Below are 17833 nucleotides of genomic sequence, written 5' to 3' on the forward strand. Positions count from 1 at the left end.
CTTGGCTCCCTTCCCTGTCTGTCTTCAAGCCCACACCCCGCGCAGGCATCCAGGCCGGCCCCACATGCAAAGAAGTGTGAATGTAGCGGGGGTTCATTCTGAGGCTAAAAAGGTTCCTCCGAGCGGTGACGCAGCTCCATCACGCCCCCCCTCCTATTAAAGTCAACCCAGGGTGACATATGACATCCAGACATGCAGGGAATAATTGTTTTTACTGATGCTCCCTGACGATGCCTCGTCCATGTATGAGGCTCCTTGTCTCGGCGGCCCGCTGCTCATGTGTTTCCCATCAGGAAAGTCTGTGGTTACCTTCCTGATTTTGCTGGACTGGAAAAACATAGCTAATATGGTGTGATCTGGAAAAAGCTTTGATGCAGGGGCTTTACAAATAAACCCCTGAATTCCATATGGTTTGCATTCATCTCTTAATTTATTTCCTATAAATGTCTATTGAATATTCGGCCGAGCCAACATGTGTGTAACCAGACTTGGAAAACAGAAGGCCATGGAGAGCAGTTTGTGGCAAAGTGTGATTATTATGATTTGTCCGTTTCTTTTTTTTTTAGGTGGTGGGAGGGGGGTGGCGGCTTGCTGCATGATAGATGAGTTGCAAAGCCGCTCCAAAACAAGCAAACAAGAAAACATGCAAACAGTTCCCCTCTGAGCTGTGACTGTGCCAGGCCCGACACAAAGAAAATTCCACTCAAAGAGCAATTAAAAAGCAATGATTGTAAGCTTCACGATGACTCATCAACTGACAGATTTTTCCCTATGAAGTTAGATATTGGGTTACCGCTGAAAGAGAAGTCAACAGACAGCAGGCGTCCAGCGGTGGAGGACATGGAAGTGAGCTTTTCCAAACGCGGCAGACTTTCCTACCGTGGCTTCCAACACAGCGAAGATATAACCTGCTTTCTGTGCAAGGCTTCGCTCCAACTACAGGGAGCCCAGGGTTTGTCATCAGCAGCTGCCTGTGTGGGTGTCAGCTGTATAAAACACAGCATTTTGATCCTTTATTATGCTCAGAGCCATCTATGCAAAAACACCAAGGAACAAACATGTCAAACGTTCAGTTCACAGTTGCCGTCGACAGTAAACCTACAATAGACAAATTTTCCACTTGCTTGACCTTTTCCGCGTCCATGTGTTTAATCTCTCAGCTGTATGAAAGCGTGCAGGAGGTGGCTCGTGTGCTGGAGTTTCACTCTCTCGGCTAATATCCTAGAGACACACCTCGAGATAAACCCAGGGTGTGGCGGAAAGAAGGGCGGCAGGTTTGAACAAACAGAACAAAACGATGGGTATGGATGGAGCGAGTGTGCAGGCCTCTAAACAGCCGCCTCAGAGAACATGTCAAATGCCATTTGGTGGCCACTTTAAGCCAAAATGAGACATTTTTAGCACGTCTGAGGCTCCTGGCAGTGTAAGTGCCACGCTGTGCTGTATACAGCAGAGCGCTGAGCTATTAAAGGATGCACTTGCAGCATGTGACACTTAGCAGCACATGGTAAATATGTACCAGACAGAATATTCATGCCTCTCCCTCTGGTCCCACCAAATGCATTTTAGTCTGAGATAGAGGAGTCCCATATTTACTTTCAGCGGGGTGAGAGGAGGAGAGGCTATAATCACTGATTGAAATGTAAATGTGAGGTAGCTAACTGAAGTATTAGGGCCAGCAAGCGCGCAGAGTGGAGATATGAATAACAATCTGTCTGACAAATTTTTCTCATCGGACATTATGTAAATGGAAGTATAAGTGACTGGTAGTATTTGAAACAAAAATCGATGCAGTAGGCGATAAGTGAGAGTGGTTGACAGAGTGGTTCTGGATATCCACAGATATTTCAAATTCAGGGGTGATAATTTGATCATGCAAAGTATGTTCATTACATAAGGGCCCCTGCATGCTAATACAGGACATTATGTGTTCTATAAAGTTAATATTGACCGTAGTTGATCATTTAAAACTAGATGCTCTTATCAAGGGATGTTTTCTGATTAAGGATTTTTAGAGTTTGCCTGAAATTAGAAAATCATTGTTGATGAGATGGGTGCACATTGTTGGTGTTTGTTTTGACTTGAGCGCTGATTTGGTCAAAATTTCAATTATCATAAAGACTATCATTGTGTATTTGGTATTTCTGTTTTTAGCGCCCTTTAACTAACACCAGACGAGTCGAGAGGCCACGGTGAGCTCGGACAGACAGCAGAAATGACTGCTAGAAAGCAGGAACACTGACATTAGAAGAGTGTGCTGGCAGATATTATGTTTAAAGACTGCATCCTCTGTGTAAGAAGGAACACGACGGCAGCTCCTTCATTCCTGTTGAACTCCAGCATCTTTAACCGACTTTTTGCACCACTCCATTATTTATTTAGGATTTTGTTTTGTATCTTTTTTGTTCTCTTTTTGTTCTCCTCGTTCTGTTTTCTACCTCTCCCTGTTTATTCTGCTGTTGTAACAAGAGAATTTCCCCAGCATGGAATCAATAATGTCTATCTAATCTTATCTTATCTTAAAACCCAGCAGCACTGACTGGTGTGCTTGCTGCACTGGTACATTTTCATGGGAGCTGTAGTTTTTATCCTAACAAATGTTGTTTCATTTGCTGTGGTGGCTTCCAGCTGGTCTTTGCTCATTGACAGTTAAACCTCAGGAACTGATGGAGAAGCTAGCCCAGGTGGGACATCAGGACTTCAGCTGGTGTTGCTGATTGCCGATGAGAGCATTGTGATTAGATAAGTGTAATATTTGTGTGGGTGGGCGGTAAAGCTAGGCCAACCGGCTTCCACTTTCTGATTAAAATGTAAACTTCAGAGCACATTGGGTCATCCCAAATGCTGAATGTTGCAAAGGGACAGACAGCTCAAATCGCAAAGCATTGATAGCTAACAATGTGTGGACTTGAAAGTGGAAAAAGACGACATCTATCAATGTTCAGAGGCTTTACACTGCATCAGTCTGCAGCTCACCACAGACGCTGAGGCTTAGCTGCTGGTTCCACAGATAGGTGCTATCTAAATGGTTCGATCCACTTTGGAACAACCGAGAACTATGGACAATAGCTACATCATTAGCACCATTATAATGCTATTTCTTAGAAAAAGAAGTGAGGAGAAGTCAAACTTGTTTTTCAAAAGTCACTTTACATCACTGACTAATCTAAGCCATAAGAAGTTGAGAATGTAATAACTAAGAGGACAAACATTAAAAAAAGATTGTAACCCGAACATGAAATAACATCAAAGTGAAGTCCTGCTTGACAGTTTTATCTTTTTCCTCCTCTGTTTAGAAATGGAGTAGCCTTGGCTGTGGGGGGGTTAATCGGGGTGGACCGGCCTGGTCTACACCCAGCCCAGTTCCCCGTCTGTAAACAATAGGGGTGTGGATTAGTTTGGAAACAATGTGTTTATTTAAAAAGCCCACTTCCTGTATGGACTCAGCAAGTCTCCCATTAATTTTATTGGCGGCGGCTCCAGCTCTGAAAATCATTGTTTAGAAGAGGGAAAAATACAAAACACGCAAGGCAAAAAGGAACATTTTGCATCAGCGCTTGGTTCCTGTGTGATAGGACGACAGCATTAATAGAATTGGTGCGAGCTATTTGTGTTTTTTAATCATCTGGAGGGATCTGACTGTAGGTTCAGAGGGAAAAAACAAATGAGGAAACGTTTGAGTGTTTTTGTTGAGTCTGCTGTGGCATAAGCTCGCTGCTGCGTGCCGTACGTGTAGAGATGTGAGTTTCATGAAAAACAAGAAAGTCAAACACAGTTTTTTCGCTTAGTCTGAACTGCCATGAGCGGTCTACAGAATGTGCCTGCAGGGGCTGAGATTCAGCTGAGGGCTGTGGAGCCCAGGAGCGACGCCCACCATCCCTAACTGCCCAAAGCCACATCCTGTCCAAAAGGAAAAGACTTGCACTTTCTCCTCAGGAGGAACACATGCATTAATGTGATCTCAATTACCCATAAAGCAGTGGCGCAGCAGCGCTCACACCTCACAGCCCCGTTCAGCGCCTGAGTTTTAACTTTAGCTGATCTGATGGCTGCGGCGTTCAGTTTTGAGGCCTACAGAGCAGGAAACAAACAAAACTCCTGATGCGCCGTTACGCCAAGCCAATTTTACGATGCTGAGTAGCCTCGGTGGAGTTTACGAGTTCATTTCTGAGACTGACAGATATGAGGGGGGATGAAAAGGCATTAAGAATAAGCAGAGCAACCTTAGCCCATCCAGACGCACGCTCAGAGGCCAGAGAGTAACAGGTAAACTCGGGGGAGGGTGGTTAAGCCCTAGTTAGGCATGTAAATCCCACCCTTTACAGGCAAAGCGCTCCAGTAGATCCCTGTCAATTTCCTGCAGCTGTGCTTGGGCGGATTTACATGAATACACTCTATCACTACCGCTTAGCCTCCTGTGTTATACATTTACTCACTTTTGGGTCGGTTCTAAAATTATTTATTTTTTTTTTACTGTTTTGTCTTCATGTAGAGAAAGAATGGCTTTATTTACAAGCCACCCGGCATGGCTTCTTTTGTAAATTGACTCCTCAGTTTTGTCCACGAGCCAGGCACAAGAAGGTTAGCTGCCTGTTTCCTGATAAGCTGGCAGAACCTATCAACCCCGGCAAGAAGATAGTGCTCTGTATTTCTGTCATGCTTTATCATCAGCTGGGGTGAAACTAAACCGGTGTTAAGCGAGAGTAGAGGGACCATTTCCCTGGATTACAGGCGTCAACTTTAATTTCAAAGACCAATGGTGTATCCAGGGAAGGTGCAGGCTTCGCTTGCCACAGATTGGCAGCGGGCTCCTGATAAGGACCCAGTAGCGTTGTTCGCATTCACCACGGGGGCCTATTGATCTCCGAGCCGCTGGTTCATTTCATAAAATACAAGGCAAATGGTGTTAGAGCGGCAGCACGGCTCCCTATTCACCAGACACACCGCGTCCTGTGCCAAGCTGTCTCGGCTGTGTGCTGCAGCGAACAGGAAACGCACCGCAGGAAGACAGAGTATTTGTCAGTAGTCATTAAGGAAGGAGGTGACAGTTCAAGCTTTCAGCTCGTAGAATACAGCACAGCGAGCTTCGGAGGAAAACGATGCTTTTTCTTTACAACAAAGCCCGCAAAGTTTTATTGAGAGAATTCTTCAGCGCAGCGTGAGGCGTTCTCAGTGGCCAGGCCGAACCTGAGCTTAAAGCAGAGCTATCATTTGGAGTATCAGTGTGACGTTCACCATCTGAGAGCAAAATTCATATCAACATATTGAGCACTTATTCATATTGAAATGTCTCCCTCCTTTTTTTTTTTTTCCGAAACCAAATTTATGAAAAGCATAATCACAACATGAGGGCCCTCTTATTTTATTATCAGTGGGTGTTATTATTAGAAAACCATTTCAAATGATATGTCACATGGGAACAAATATCATTTACAAACCACTAATGACTTGCAAACACTCCTCTAGCCTCCGGTGCAGAATGACGCCGGCTCACAGTGTGTGCTCTGCTCGCCTCTCCACGGGGACGTGCAGTGGGACGCCGCACGCTTTCAGAATCAAACAGAATAAACAGGAAGACCTCCTTCTTTCAGCGCAGGCCGTACAGTGGCAATAACACATTAATTCTTAAAAATCAGCCCATTTAAACCTGTCATTACCGCGGCTGTCTAATGGTTTTAAGGTGTGTGTTTGTTGCAAAAATTCAAATGAGACACTAAAATATGTACATATTCTCAGCAGAGATGGATTAGGTTTTGGATATTAATAATTAAGCAGGCATTATTATTATTACACTTTGCATCTTCTGGGTGGATCAAACTCACCTCACTGCTGGGCTGCTAATAATGAGTCATCAATAAAACATTCTCATAATGTCAGGAAGACACTTGTGTAGATGCACGGTCTAATTTTACACAGGCCGGCTTGGTCATTAGTTCACTATGGCGTGAATGCTTCGCCATGCAAAACACAGCGGAGGTTACAGAGGTGGCCTGATGTGGCCTGACAGTCGGCGCATCAAGCCGCTCCTTCATTAATGTTAATCATCTTGAAATTGTGAATAACCAAATCAGTGCACCTATATGCAAATATTTAAAGCATTTTACTTTTTAATGGAAAAGGTGTTTTTGTTTCTGGCACTATCATTTGCATAGTAATAGTGTCTATTGTGTCATGTTTCTTTAACCTCAGACTGGCCTGGATGAGCACTGGATAGTCATTTATGCCTGGACCGGCGCTGCAAATGAACAGATGCAGGCTACAGCACACAGGCAGAAGAGGAAATCATGTGAAAAGTTTCCCTCTTCAAATCAGAAATCATGCAGGCTGTTGGACTTGAAACCCTCCAAAAATTCACACAGCTGTAATGAGAAACTAAGAAAAGCACAGACCAGGGGGAGAGAGCCGACTTTATTGCCACCCAGACATAATAGCTTAATGCAAATTGTAACTAGTTAAGCACAGCAAAATAATATGATAGCATTGTCTGCGGCAGATTGATATTATAATGTTAGCATGTGCAAATAATCACATTTTCTCCCTGATACAATTACATTATTTGTTATGGTTGTATCATACACCAATAAAAGCAAACATCATATTAGGATTCATGGCACTTTTCGCGTAGCGTTATCAATATGTGGAAATAATTGTCTGCTGAGAGATTAAATTACATTATTGTGTATCTTTTTCATGCCTAATAAATAATGATGGATGGCTCTTATTTTCATCACCACCTGCAACCATTTTGTCTTCTTCCCCCTGCAAGTTAAAAATGAGAGAATAAATAAAGAAATAAAAGGGGAGAGCGAAGAACCTCGAGCGATATGAACCCGCAGGTTCTCGTCGCTGAAGTTTTAGTGTCGGATCAAGGCGGGGGAACTGCAAATATGAGTCAGACAGACACCTGAAAAGTCAACATGCCACTGTTTACTCATTGATACATCTTCTGGCAAGCACACAGCCTCGCAGGGGATTTTCTGTGTACAGTGACTTTATCAAATGTTGTTCCTTCAAACTGCAACATGTTTCAGGCGGAGGGCAAAAACACATCAGAACCACGATATGAGCACATTTTAAGTTTTTTTTTGCATATTTTTTCGTGGTTTTCAGATCACTGAGGAATAGTCTGTGTCACACATCTGAGATTGTGACCCCGTCACTGAATATCTGTACATCTAGCAGCAACACTACACTGCATATGAAAAACATGAAATCAAGAAAATGTTTGAAATGGCACATCAGTATTTAGATACAGTACATATGATGCAAAATGATGAAGAGTATGTCATAAATGAGGCAGTAAACAGTTATTAAAGGTGTACCTATCATCAAACTATTAAAGTCACAAATAGTTTTAGTCTCTCTAAAATGTCACTGAGCTACAAAATTAAGTAGTGTTGTCAGTAGTGTTGGGGCACTCTTTAACATATTTGTTATCATTGTGTGCTTACACAGTTGTTGCTGTTTAGAATGTAGCCAAGGGCTGATGCTAACCGGTCGGGGTGCGTTCACAGTAAATACGATGTTTACCTGACAAACACAACTGATACGGATGAACGGTTCCTCTAAATTTCCATAAGAGAAGCAAACAGTTGTGGCTCACTTACAGAAAGCTGAGATGCTACTTGAAAAGCTTCAGTTGCTGAAAGCGGAAGAGAGATAAATAAAAATAAGAAATGCTGACATATTTTTGGAAAGAAAATGGGAGCGTTCAAACAGTTGCTGGGCGATTTTTAACCCCCATCTGACAGTTAAATATCTGTGAATTTTTTGGCACTGCATACTACATACATGTACTCTTCTCGTGTAATGCAACAAATATTTGACTTTGAAAACCTTCTGTATAAATTTACTTGGTTTGCATTCCCCTCTGGGAATTTTCCATAGTTTAATTTCAAGTGCTGTCAAGTTCATTTGAATTCATAAGTCAGGACAAAAAAAAAAAAAAAAAAAGGAAAAAAAATCAAATTGCTGAAATTGGACAAGTCAGATTCAGACTTCAAAATACAAACTTTAAACAAACGGCCACGTGATCTGAATTTGTGAAGCAGAAAAAAAAAAAAACTGTTGCAAAAACTTGTTTTGACCTTCTGGAACTTCCAAAGAGGGGAATTCAAACCATCTGTGTTCAGATATATGGGTTGCGTGGTATTATTACCGCCTTTCATGCTTCCATATTGACGAGAGTAACGTGCACCTTTAGCAGGGTGTTTTCTTGTCCTGACAAATGTCTGCGATAAACCTGAATGTCCAGCAGCAGCAGCAGCAGCAGCCAGCTGTGTGGCCGTCTGAGTCGGCCACACTTCTTCTTTCTTCTGCATAACCTTATTTTTAATCACTTCATTTGCACTTTAGGAAGATAAGAGAATTGATTAGCCACCACTCTCCAGGAGGCTTCATGTTTGACTTTCTCTTTTTTTCTTCCAGTCCACCAATCTTAACTGTCAATACCTGAAACTCTTGTTGCATGCGATGCATTTGTGGCACGCTATTATGTGGTGATAAAACAAGGTAAGGACATTACAGTCCCCCACCAGTTAATTGGCATCAGAGGGAGAAATGCTGTTATAACTTCATAACTTCTTAAGTCATGCCTTGTGCGCAGCTAGATGTACGGTGTTGTAAAAATTTACATTTTAATGAAATATTTGAATAAGCACTTGAAATTCACTCTACCAGGTCTCCCGGTTCTAAAACCAACATTTCATGTTTGTGTTTTGAATGGCAGCGTCAGAGAAATTAGCATGCCAGTCATACAGATTAGGAGGGCATCAGTGTAAAGTCACAGGCTTTCTCAATCAAGGTTCGCTGCAGGTAAACACTACCCATGACATGTTTAAATGATAGCTTTTTTTTGAAAGAAAGGAGGAAAGAAAGCATTAAATTCACAGGGGAAGGGGTGAGCCCATACAGGAATCAGAGCAGGAGAGAAGTGGATAGAAATGCAGAGTGCTGGAAATGAAGGCTATCTGCAGTTTACAATAATTCACTTCCTTTTAACTAAACCTGTCAGAGAGCCACAAAACTACAATTTAAATTTCCACATGAGTGATGCTTCCACATCGAAAATAAAACGAAAGCTTGTGTATTGTGAGCAATTTTATTAAAGAAAATATGGATTATGTAGTCTTAGATAATTTATGACCACTACATGTATTAACAGGCTATATGGTTACAGTTGGATTTGCCACAGGGCTTTGGTGTTACTGTTGCATGAAATAGTGTAATAGTTTATCTGTTAGTGCCGAGGGAGTAGAGTGACATTTGGGAAATACACTTATTCGCTTCCTTTCCGAGAGTTAGATGAGAAGATTGATGCCGCTGTCTTGCCTGTGCAATAAACACGAAGCTAGGATAGCTTAGCTTAGCTTAGCACGAAGACGAAACAAGGGAAGCAGCACGAGAGCAGTGTTGGTCTGCTCATCTTCATCTCAGGAACAAATCAAACAGGCAAAATGTCAAACTACTCTTCTAATGATAGTGTGCTGAAACTCCATCAGTGCAAAAAATACATAAAAACGTATTTGTCTTGAAACATTAGCTCCAATGTGGTTTGCAAGGTAATCAGATGATCTGTAACAGACTCTTCTCCTCACCTGATCATAACTCTGTCATCTCTTTTAAAAATCCTTCCAACAGCAGCCACTTCTCTGTTAATTCACTGTGACACAAAGTGCGGGACCGAAACCTAATTATTCATGTTGTTTTGCATCTCTTCAATTATTCAAACAAAACATTTCTTACCGTGATGCCGCACAGGCCAGACGGTGAGGGCTACAGTGCAGTTAATCACGGGAGTCACTTTGTTTACAGCGGAGCGGGATCAACCTGAGGCTCAGCACTCCACACCTGCTCCACAGGGTCAGGTTAAAAGTGATGATGCAGCTCATTCTATACTGATAGTGACATCGCTGCTGCCCAGGTCTCAAGCATCTTTGATTTCATTTTCATCCAGAAATATGAAAAAACGTCCAGTATTATTGATCTAAGGTTTCCTTTCTCTCTGGGAACAATCAAATCGAAGGTATTTTGTCTGTAGTGAGTTTTCTCTGGTGTGTAGACCATTTGGATGCTGGAGGGTACTCAACTCCTGATTTACATCTCGTAACAGAACTCCTGTCTTGACGAGGCCTCAACCTCTTCAGCTGCGCTTCTTTACTGAACTGGGAACTGCCAAACAGTGTGAGCTACCATTCTTGTGAAATTAGCCCAAAACACCTATCCGAGGCATATCCACAATACATCTGACAGCTGTTCTTGAACCATTTGGAGTACATGCTTGGTTTTGTTCTCTTTTGAAATGTAACGTTCTACAGTTTTATCCCCAGACATCAGAATCACTGAAAGTGCTCCTGGCATTGAGGAATAGAAGTTTGAACACACTGAAGTAGAGGGTTTTTATTTCTGCCTGAGTATTTTTTTGTAAATAAATACCTGCAGATGACCATATCTGGGCCTTTTTAGCTGCAAAACACAATGGGACCACAGCGTGAAGCCTTATCCTAGTTCAAGTTTTTCTAGGCGTTCTCCAAAAAAAGGCCATTTTTTGTATTTACCTAGATAAATATCTATATTTCTATTCATGCAATCAATATTTAAGTCACCTGTAGTTATCTGTTATCTGTTTTTAGCCATTGATCATGTTTATCATTTCAAACCCCGTGTAGTATCCCTGTTTGCACCGAGTTCCTTGATTTAGCTGTAGATTAAACACTGAAGCCGCACATCAAAACAACTGCATCTGGCTCGATATCGAGAACGAGGCACCTTGTTTCAGTGCGGACTCTTGTTGGCTATTGCCAGTTGTGGGGATGACATGGAAGATCCTAGTTGGTCAAGTGAGGTGTCAGTCAAAATGTCAGAGTGCAGCGGCCATGTTGAGACGGACGTGACCTACGTGCACATGCTTATGGCAGTTATTACAGAGAAAAGTAGAAGATTAGCAGATTTGAAACAGTAAAACATCTTTCTGTGGATCATTATAGTGTTTTGGGCTAAATATTTTCCTGGATTGGATCTTCTGGATCTTTTCCAGTGTAACCAGACCATCTCAGAGTGTTATTCATCAGTGGATTACTGGGTTGCCTCAGTTTTGTAATCGTCTGTTAGTTTGTTGTTGCCATTGATTGTACCTGCTGTTGTGATTGTAAATTATAAGAATCTTGTGTCATGTATGGCATGAAGACAAATTTAGCAGCAGTTGTGTTCATAGACGGGCAGGGTGGTTGGTTTTGAAGCCAACACCACAATCAGTCCTCAGACTGATGGATGATGATCTTACAAGTCAACAGATCTGTCTCCACGCCAACTGAGTGACTCCTCGCACTCATGCAGACCTTAACATACAGTTAATAACTGCAGGAAAAAAGTTGGGAGGTGGACCTCGAGCTGGGATTGTTTGTCAAACTGTTATTTCCAAAGTCAAGAATAAACTTTAATGCTTGACATGAACCTTCACCAAAGTGGTCCAGACTGTTCAAAACAAAAACAAAATGCAACACAGAACAGCCAAGTATTAAACTGAAACAGCTGACTCAGAGGAGGAGAGAAGAAATTTGGGGATTTGGGTTGCTATAACAACCTCAGGGGGTGCATCTACAACCAACAGCCAGATGGTGATTTGTTGCTTTTTAAAAAGGGGGCATGGTCTAATGGGAGCACCCCCGGGCCCCCACACCACCAACAAACATACACCTCCCAGAGGACGTTACTGCAAGATGCCTTAAACAGAACTGTGACATTTCTAATGCAGTTCTCTTCCTTCTCTCCCTACTACAATAGCATCTTTGTAACTGTGTATTAAAGTAGTGAGTAAATACAATTTACATTTCAATAACGGTTATTCAGGAAGGTTTTTCTCATGTTTTTTTCACAGGACATGACAAGCAGGGTCATTTGGCCCACATGACGCCCTGGAACTGTTGACTTGTTTGTCTAAATTCCTTGCATGACACCCAGTGAGCAATGACCAAACCTCTATACGAGCATACTGAAAGATTTTGATTCCAATCTTCGCTATCACTGCTGTCACTTAGCTGCTCACAACAGACTCCATATCGGCTCATAGTCATGCTTCTGCTGTTTGTTTTCACGTGCTCTTGCCTGGAGGTTGCGAGCCCAGACGTGGTTTTTCTGAAGACTTCACATACAGTCGTGTCTTAGGGAAAAACGTTTCACACGAGGACCAACACATTTAATGAAAATCAAAGCCGATAAGCTTTTGAGTTCCGAGGTGGCCCTCATTCCAATTGCAATATTCATTTGTCTGAAGCCACGTGCACGTTCTGCAGTGGACATGACAAGTATGTTAACTGCTTGCAGCAGAGGCTTTGACAGAGCTGCTCTTAGGCTAAATACATATTTTGTGTGGGCCTTTTCTTTTCCTAGATGTGGACATTAAGCATTTTAATAACACTCATTTTTCCAAACACAGTACAGTACAAACTTCACCTCAGGTTATGTAACTGCAGCAGCTGTGCACAGTGCTGTCACTGTATGTTAATTTCCTCAGTCACATTACCTGCTCTGCTCCCAGGATACACCAAACATCTGCAGTAAACACAACATCTGTCGTCACGTCTCCCCTGAAATATTTTACAGAGCTGGTTTGGTCTGAGGTTGTATTTCCAGCAGCATGTATATAGAGTACTGTATGTCAAGTATATAGGCTACAATAAAATATACATCTGAGTATTTATTGTAGTAGTAGAAGTTTAGAGAATATTATGGATTCAAGATGATCAGTTAGGCTTCTGATATTTCAGACCCATGGGTGGGGTCATAGACTCTAACTTGCACAAACCTCAGTCAGATAAAGGATCAATGAGTCGGGTAGACTGGATGAACATAGTCAACAAACAACCCCTCTGGCCCTGCACTCTCCCTGCTGCCAGGCGATAGAGGGAGGGGGGGTGGCAGGTTGCCAAGGGGGATGCATTTTGGTAATTTTGCTAACAAGGGGGAAGGCATCCCCCCTCATCCCCCTATATCCTCACTCAAACCATCTACGGCCTACAGCACATTCAGTTCCCATCACAGCACCTGCATTGTACTGTTAGTCGTCTTCAGTTAGTGCACCCATCAGTGGATCCAACAGCTCCCCCACCCTTAACCCCCTGTTACCAAGAGAAGGAGACATCTGAGCATCTCGGCTATTTACTCAATGAGCGTAATTACCATTGGCTACTCACACGAGGCCTACTAACTGATGTGATAAGTACCTTTATACTTTCATCTTCCTTTAGTTCCCTTTTTAATTGCTTGGACTCTCTTTGAAACCTAGCTGCACCTTCTAATAAAGAAGAAAGCAGGCCCAGCTGTGAATTACTGATTGTTGTGTTGGAGCTGGAGCTGGTAGTAAAACAGGCCTTGTGGTATTGTTGTGTGTGTGTGTGTGCAAGGGTAGGGTGCAGCGAGGCATGCCTTTTGAACAGCAGGTGGTAATTGAAACAAAACAAGGGCTGATTAGGGAAGCGTCTGGCAACTCATGATCCAAACAGCGAGCCGCCGAGGAGCCCAAACACAAGAGCCCTGGAATAAAGTGGTCATCATCTAATTAACAGAACACATTTTAATTACCGAGTAAACCAAGCAGTGCAGTGTGTCAATTTAACTGATGTGGTAAGTGCCAGTTTACAATATCAGAAACAGACAAATAATTGGAATCTAATTACAAGCAGGTCTATTGCACACCAGCGCCTGCAGCCCATCTTAATAAACAAATTTCTACATCAAACCATGAATAACAAACACTGCAGGACTGCTAATTGCCTCGCTGCAATGTTGGGAGTTTGCCAGCTTTGACTATTTGACTGGAGCTCTTGTGTGAATGGACGAGGCTGTGCCATGCTTTAATTAGAATAAAGTGAACAGCAGCCATCCATGTTTGTTTTTGGACTGTAACAGAGCTAAATAATATGACGGGTGATCTGTTGTAGTTATAGGGTCAGTTCACAACAAAGACACGTCTTCTCACTTCCCTCGAGTGGTATCAAGGCATGCAGATAATCGGGGTTTTATTTTCCGCTCTCTGAGATCTCTGCCCACACCACAGCATAATGGAACTTGAATGGAACTTCATGTGTGGTGCTCACAGCATTGAGAGAAATAGTCCGGTGCCAGCCCCCTGATTGATATGGAAACTCATTTCTGCCACAAATAGAAAAAAATAGATGAAAAGTTCTGCGTGATAACAATACAAAATAGTCATGGTTGGTCCAAATTATGACATATCAAGTTAAGATACAAAAAACAAAATTTTGTGGACAAAACTTAACATTTTGACTTAGTGTCTCATAATTTTGACACAGTAAGACAAGAATTTAACTCATAATGAGTATTTCTAATCATATCAGGCCTAACTTTTCACTTTTTTCTCTCGGTGAAATTGACTTTTTATACCATTTTTGCCAACATCGTGATTTGTTCAGCGATCCAAATAAGGTCTGGTGACAGTGAAGGAAGTTTTCAGGGTTGGAGAAAAAAATCAACTAACAGCTTTGCAATTAGATTTGAGGATGTTGACATAATATTCGTACATAACTGAAAAATAGTAAAAATGGTAACAAGTGCGAATGAGGTCAACACAGCTGCGTAGGCTGTTGCAAGTCGAAAATACCAACTCTCACTGTATAATGTCAGATTTCTTCTATTTCGGACAGAAACATTAAGCTAATTGCACCTAGCGACTGCTGCTGCCACTTCCATGTCAACTAAACATGACACAAAAATGTGTAAAAATGTTTTTTTCAAGTATCTGTTACACCATGAGTCTGGATAGTTTACAGAACACAGTCAGCAGTTTTCATAAGGACCATTTCTTGGTAGAAAGTAGTTCCAGTGTAAGCAAATGGGGGAGGAGAGTAATAGAGCACAGACAAAAACACAAGTCAACCTCTGTCAGATGCAGAATTTGAATGGATTGGATTGGCCCTCTTCCTACTAGACTGCTTTGTAATGTGGGGAATGTTGATAACTTCAGCTTTTTCACCTTAATTACTATTACTGAGGAGCCAAATCCGTCAGCAGTAGGATTACATGTAACCTCGTTGTATGAACAGTGCCGAAGCAGTTTCATTTGATTCACCATCGCCATATTAGAGTTATTAATCTTACACAGCCACAAACAGATACATTACCTCATTGCTATGCATCCTGCAAACAGTGTGTGCTGCATTTAAAAAAGAAAAATGTTAAATATTAAAATATTAAGCATTGCATATGAGTATTCAAAATAAGTTGCTCTTTAACTCATTTCCAAAGCAAATGCACACAGTAGCCAGATCAAGATCTTTACAATGCAAAGCCGTGGAAACACTGCCGGTCTTATCCACAGGGGGCGCCAAAATCCACAGAAAATGGAAGTCCCTTGTAGCTGCTTCATGTATCGATACTACTGATACTAAGTCCTGTTTTAAATAGGATACTTTGTTACACATTCTAGACATGTCAACACTCATGCAGCATCTTCATAATTTGCTTCTCAGCAGTCACTGGTAGTTTGGATTAATTCAGTGAAGAACGGAAGAAAAACATCTATTTCAGCAAAATGTTGTCACATCAGAAAGCTGCATGCTCATGCATTATGAATGTGTGATTCAGCAAATTCACAATAAACATTTTTTTAAACTTCTTTACCAGAGCACTAGCATGGATGTCTTCATATTTGTCCAACAGGGTCAGTGTTAGGTTCCCTTGTCATTTATCTTTATATTAATGATCTCAGTGTCATGATGAAGACTGCAAATGTATGCAGATGATACATGAACAATTGCGCTGGAAAGGATCACACATTGGCATGACCAATCATGTCTCAGTCTAAATGTAAACAAGGCGAAAGGTAAGTTTAATATCTCGACATGGTACTGGATCCAAATCTAAACTTTAAGAAACAAAAGATAACAAATACGAAAGTATACAATATAGATACAAAAGTAGTGGCCAAAACATGTTGGGGCATGCTGGAGAAACAGCCATAAAACCTCTTGAGTTCCCATACAAACAAACCCTAAAAGCCAGTGCTTTCCCATCTCTGTTGGGTACTGGAGAAATGGAATTTACTGAGCTTTGAGATTTTTAGATAATAAAATCTTAAATGGTTTGGCTCCTCCTCCAGTATGTGACTTTGTTTACTCTCACTCTGTGAATTCTATTAGATCCTCTTGAACGTCCTCTATACGAGATTGCACCAAAGCATTTCGCCGCACTGCAATCGAACGATCAGCTGTCTGTGAAACGGCCAATGGAACAACCTGCCTGACGACGTGAGGAGCTGCAGCTCCATCAGTGCTTTCAAAGCCAACTTAAAAAGTCTGTTAAAAGCCGCTCAGCTCTGCACTCACTGAGTTTGATATTCTATCTAATGGTCTTTGTGACTCTTACTTGACAAGCATACATCTGTGTTGTGCTTTTGTGTAGTTATATTATCTGTCTCGTGTGTTCTTTTGTTGTATAACTATATGTTTTTTATTCTGCACTGTGTGTCACAGTACTGTTTTTATGCTCTGACTCACAAATGGTGGCATTTATATGTGAGCTGTACACTGTCCCTTGTAAGTAAATTCAATAAATATGAACAAGTATAAAGAAATTAATGTTTTCATTTGGTGGTGATGATTCTGAAGTAGCCTCAAACTATGACCCTTGTCTCTCTCTCCCCTCCTCCCACCACTACTCGAGGCAGAATCCTCAGAGGTCCAGATCTCCAAACCTGAGTAGATACGACCCAAACTATCTGCACGGCTGTATCACGAACAGGTAATGTATGACCCTCCATGAAATCGGAAAAACTGGAACCAAATTTAAACCCTGGTTTCCTTCATTTGCAGGTTATTTGAAATGTGAAAATGATCAATAAGGAACTGCACCAAAATATCATGTCAGACTGGTGTGTTGCCAAGGAAATAGAGATTTATGTGTGGAGGGCCAGTATTGGCTGATCATGTCACTGCACTGATATATCCACACAGACCCACTGTTCTCATAATATTTCATCCACCTTTATGATCTATAATAACATCATATGTTAATGCTTCTCTGTAAGTTACTGTGCTAAGATTAATTGATTTGAATGCTTCTGCTCCGGGTGGCTTTTAAACACAAACACCTTGCGGTACCGTGTTCCCTCTAACCTCATGTTTTCCAGTGTGTGATCAGTGTCATGAAAACAACGCGGATACACATGAATCCTGACCGTGCGGAGAAATACTGCCTACGGAAAGATTGCTTGTGATTTTATATCGTTTCCATTAAATCTTGTCTTTCAAAGGCATTAATTAATAATACACTTGACATTTATGTTTTCCAGCAATAAGCTAAGCAAGAAACGATTTATGTCACCTAAAGCTTTTTAACAAATCAATGCAACTATTTGTAATTGCTTGTTTCACAAGATTAAAAGTGCTTAGACTTGATCTCTGTCTCCTGTTTAGTGGCCAACATGACCTGTGCCTCCGTCGTAAAAACGCAAGTCCTGGTCATCAGCATTAGCTCCTGTCACCAAATCCATATCGCTATTATTTCTGGAATTTTAATGCTGTTACAATTTATAGCTTATCAAATGCAGTTACCTAAATTGCTGTTAGGAAAAGACAGTTTAACTGTCCCTTTTTAATTACGATATAATATAACGTTGAGGCTGAGATGAGAGTCCCGCAGCAGATGACAAACACAGGTCTGTGTGAAAGTGTTCTGCAGGTCAGAATAACGATGAAAACAGCGATGAGAGGGGTTTTCAAAGGTGCTATCTGCAAACTGAAGCAGTCTGTTACTGTTAACATGATGATGCATCTGTTAATTTGAGTTTTTATCAATCAGCTACACACAAAGCCTCTGT

The sequence above is a fragment of the Chelmon rostratus genome, chromosome 2, assembly GCF_017976325.1.
Source record: "Chelmon rostratus isolate fCheRos1 chromosome 2, fCheRos1.pri, whole genome shotgun sequence".
In the NCBI taxonomy this organism is placed as follows: Eukaryota; Metazoa; Chordata; class Actinopteri; order Chaetodontiformes; family Chaetodontidae; genus Chelmon; species Chelmon rostratus.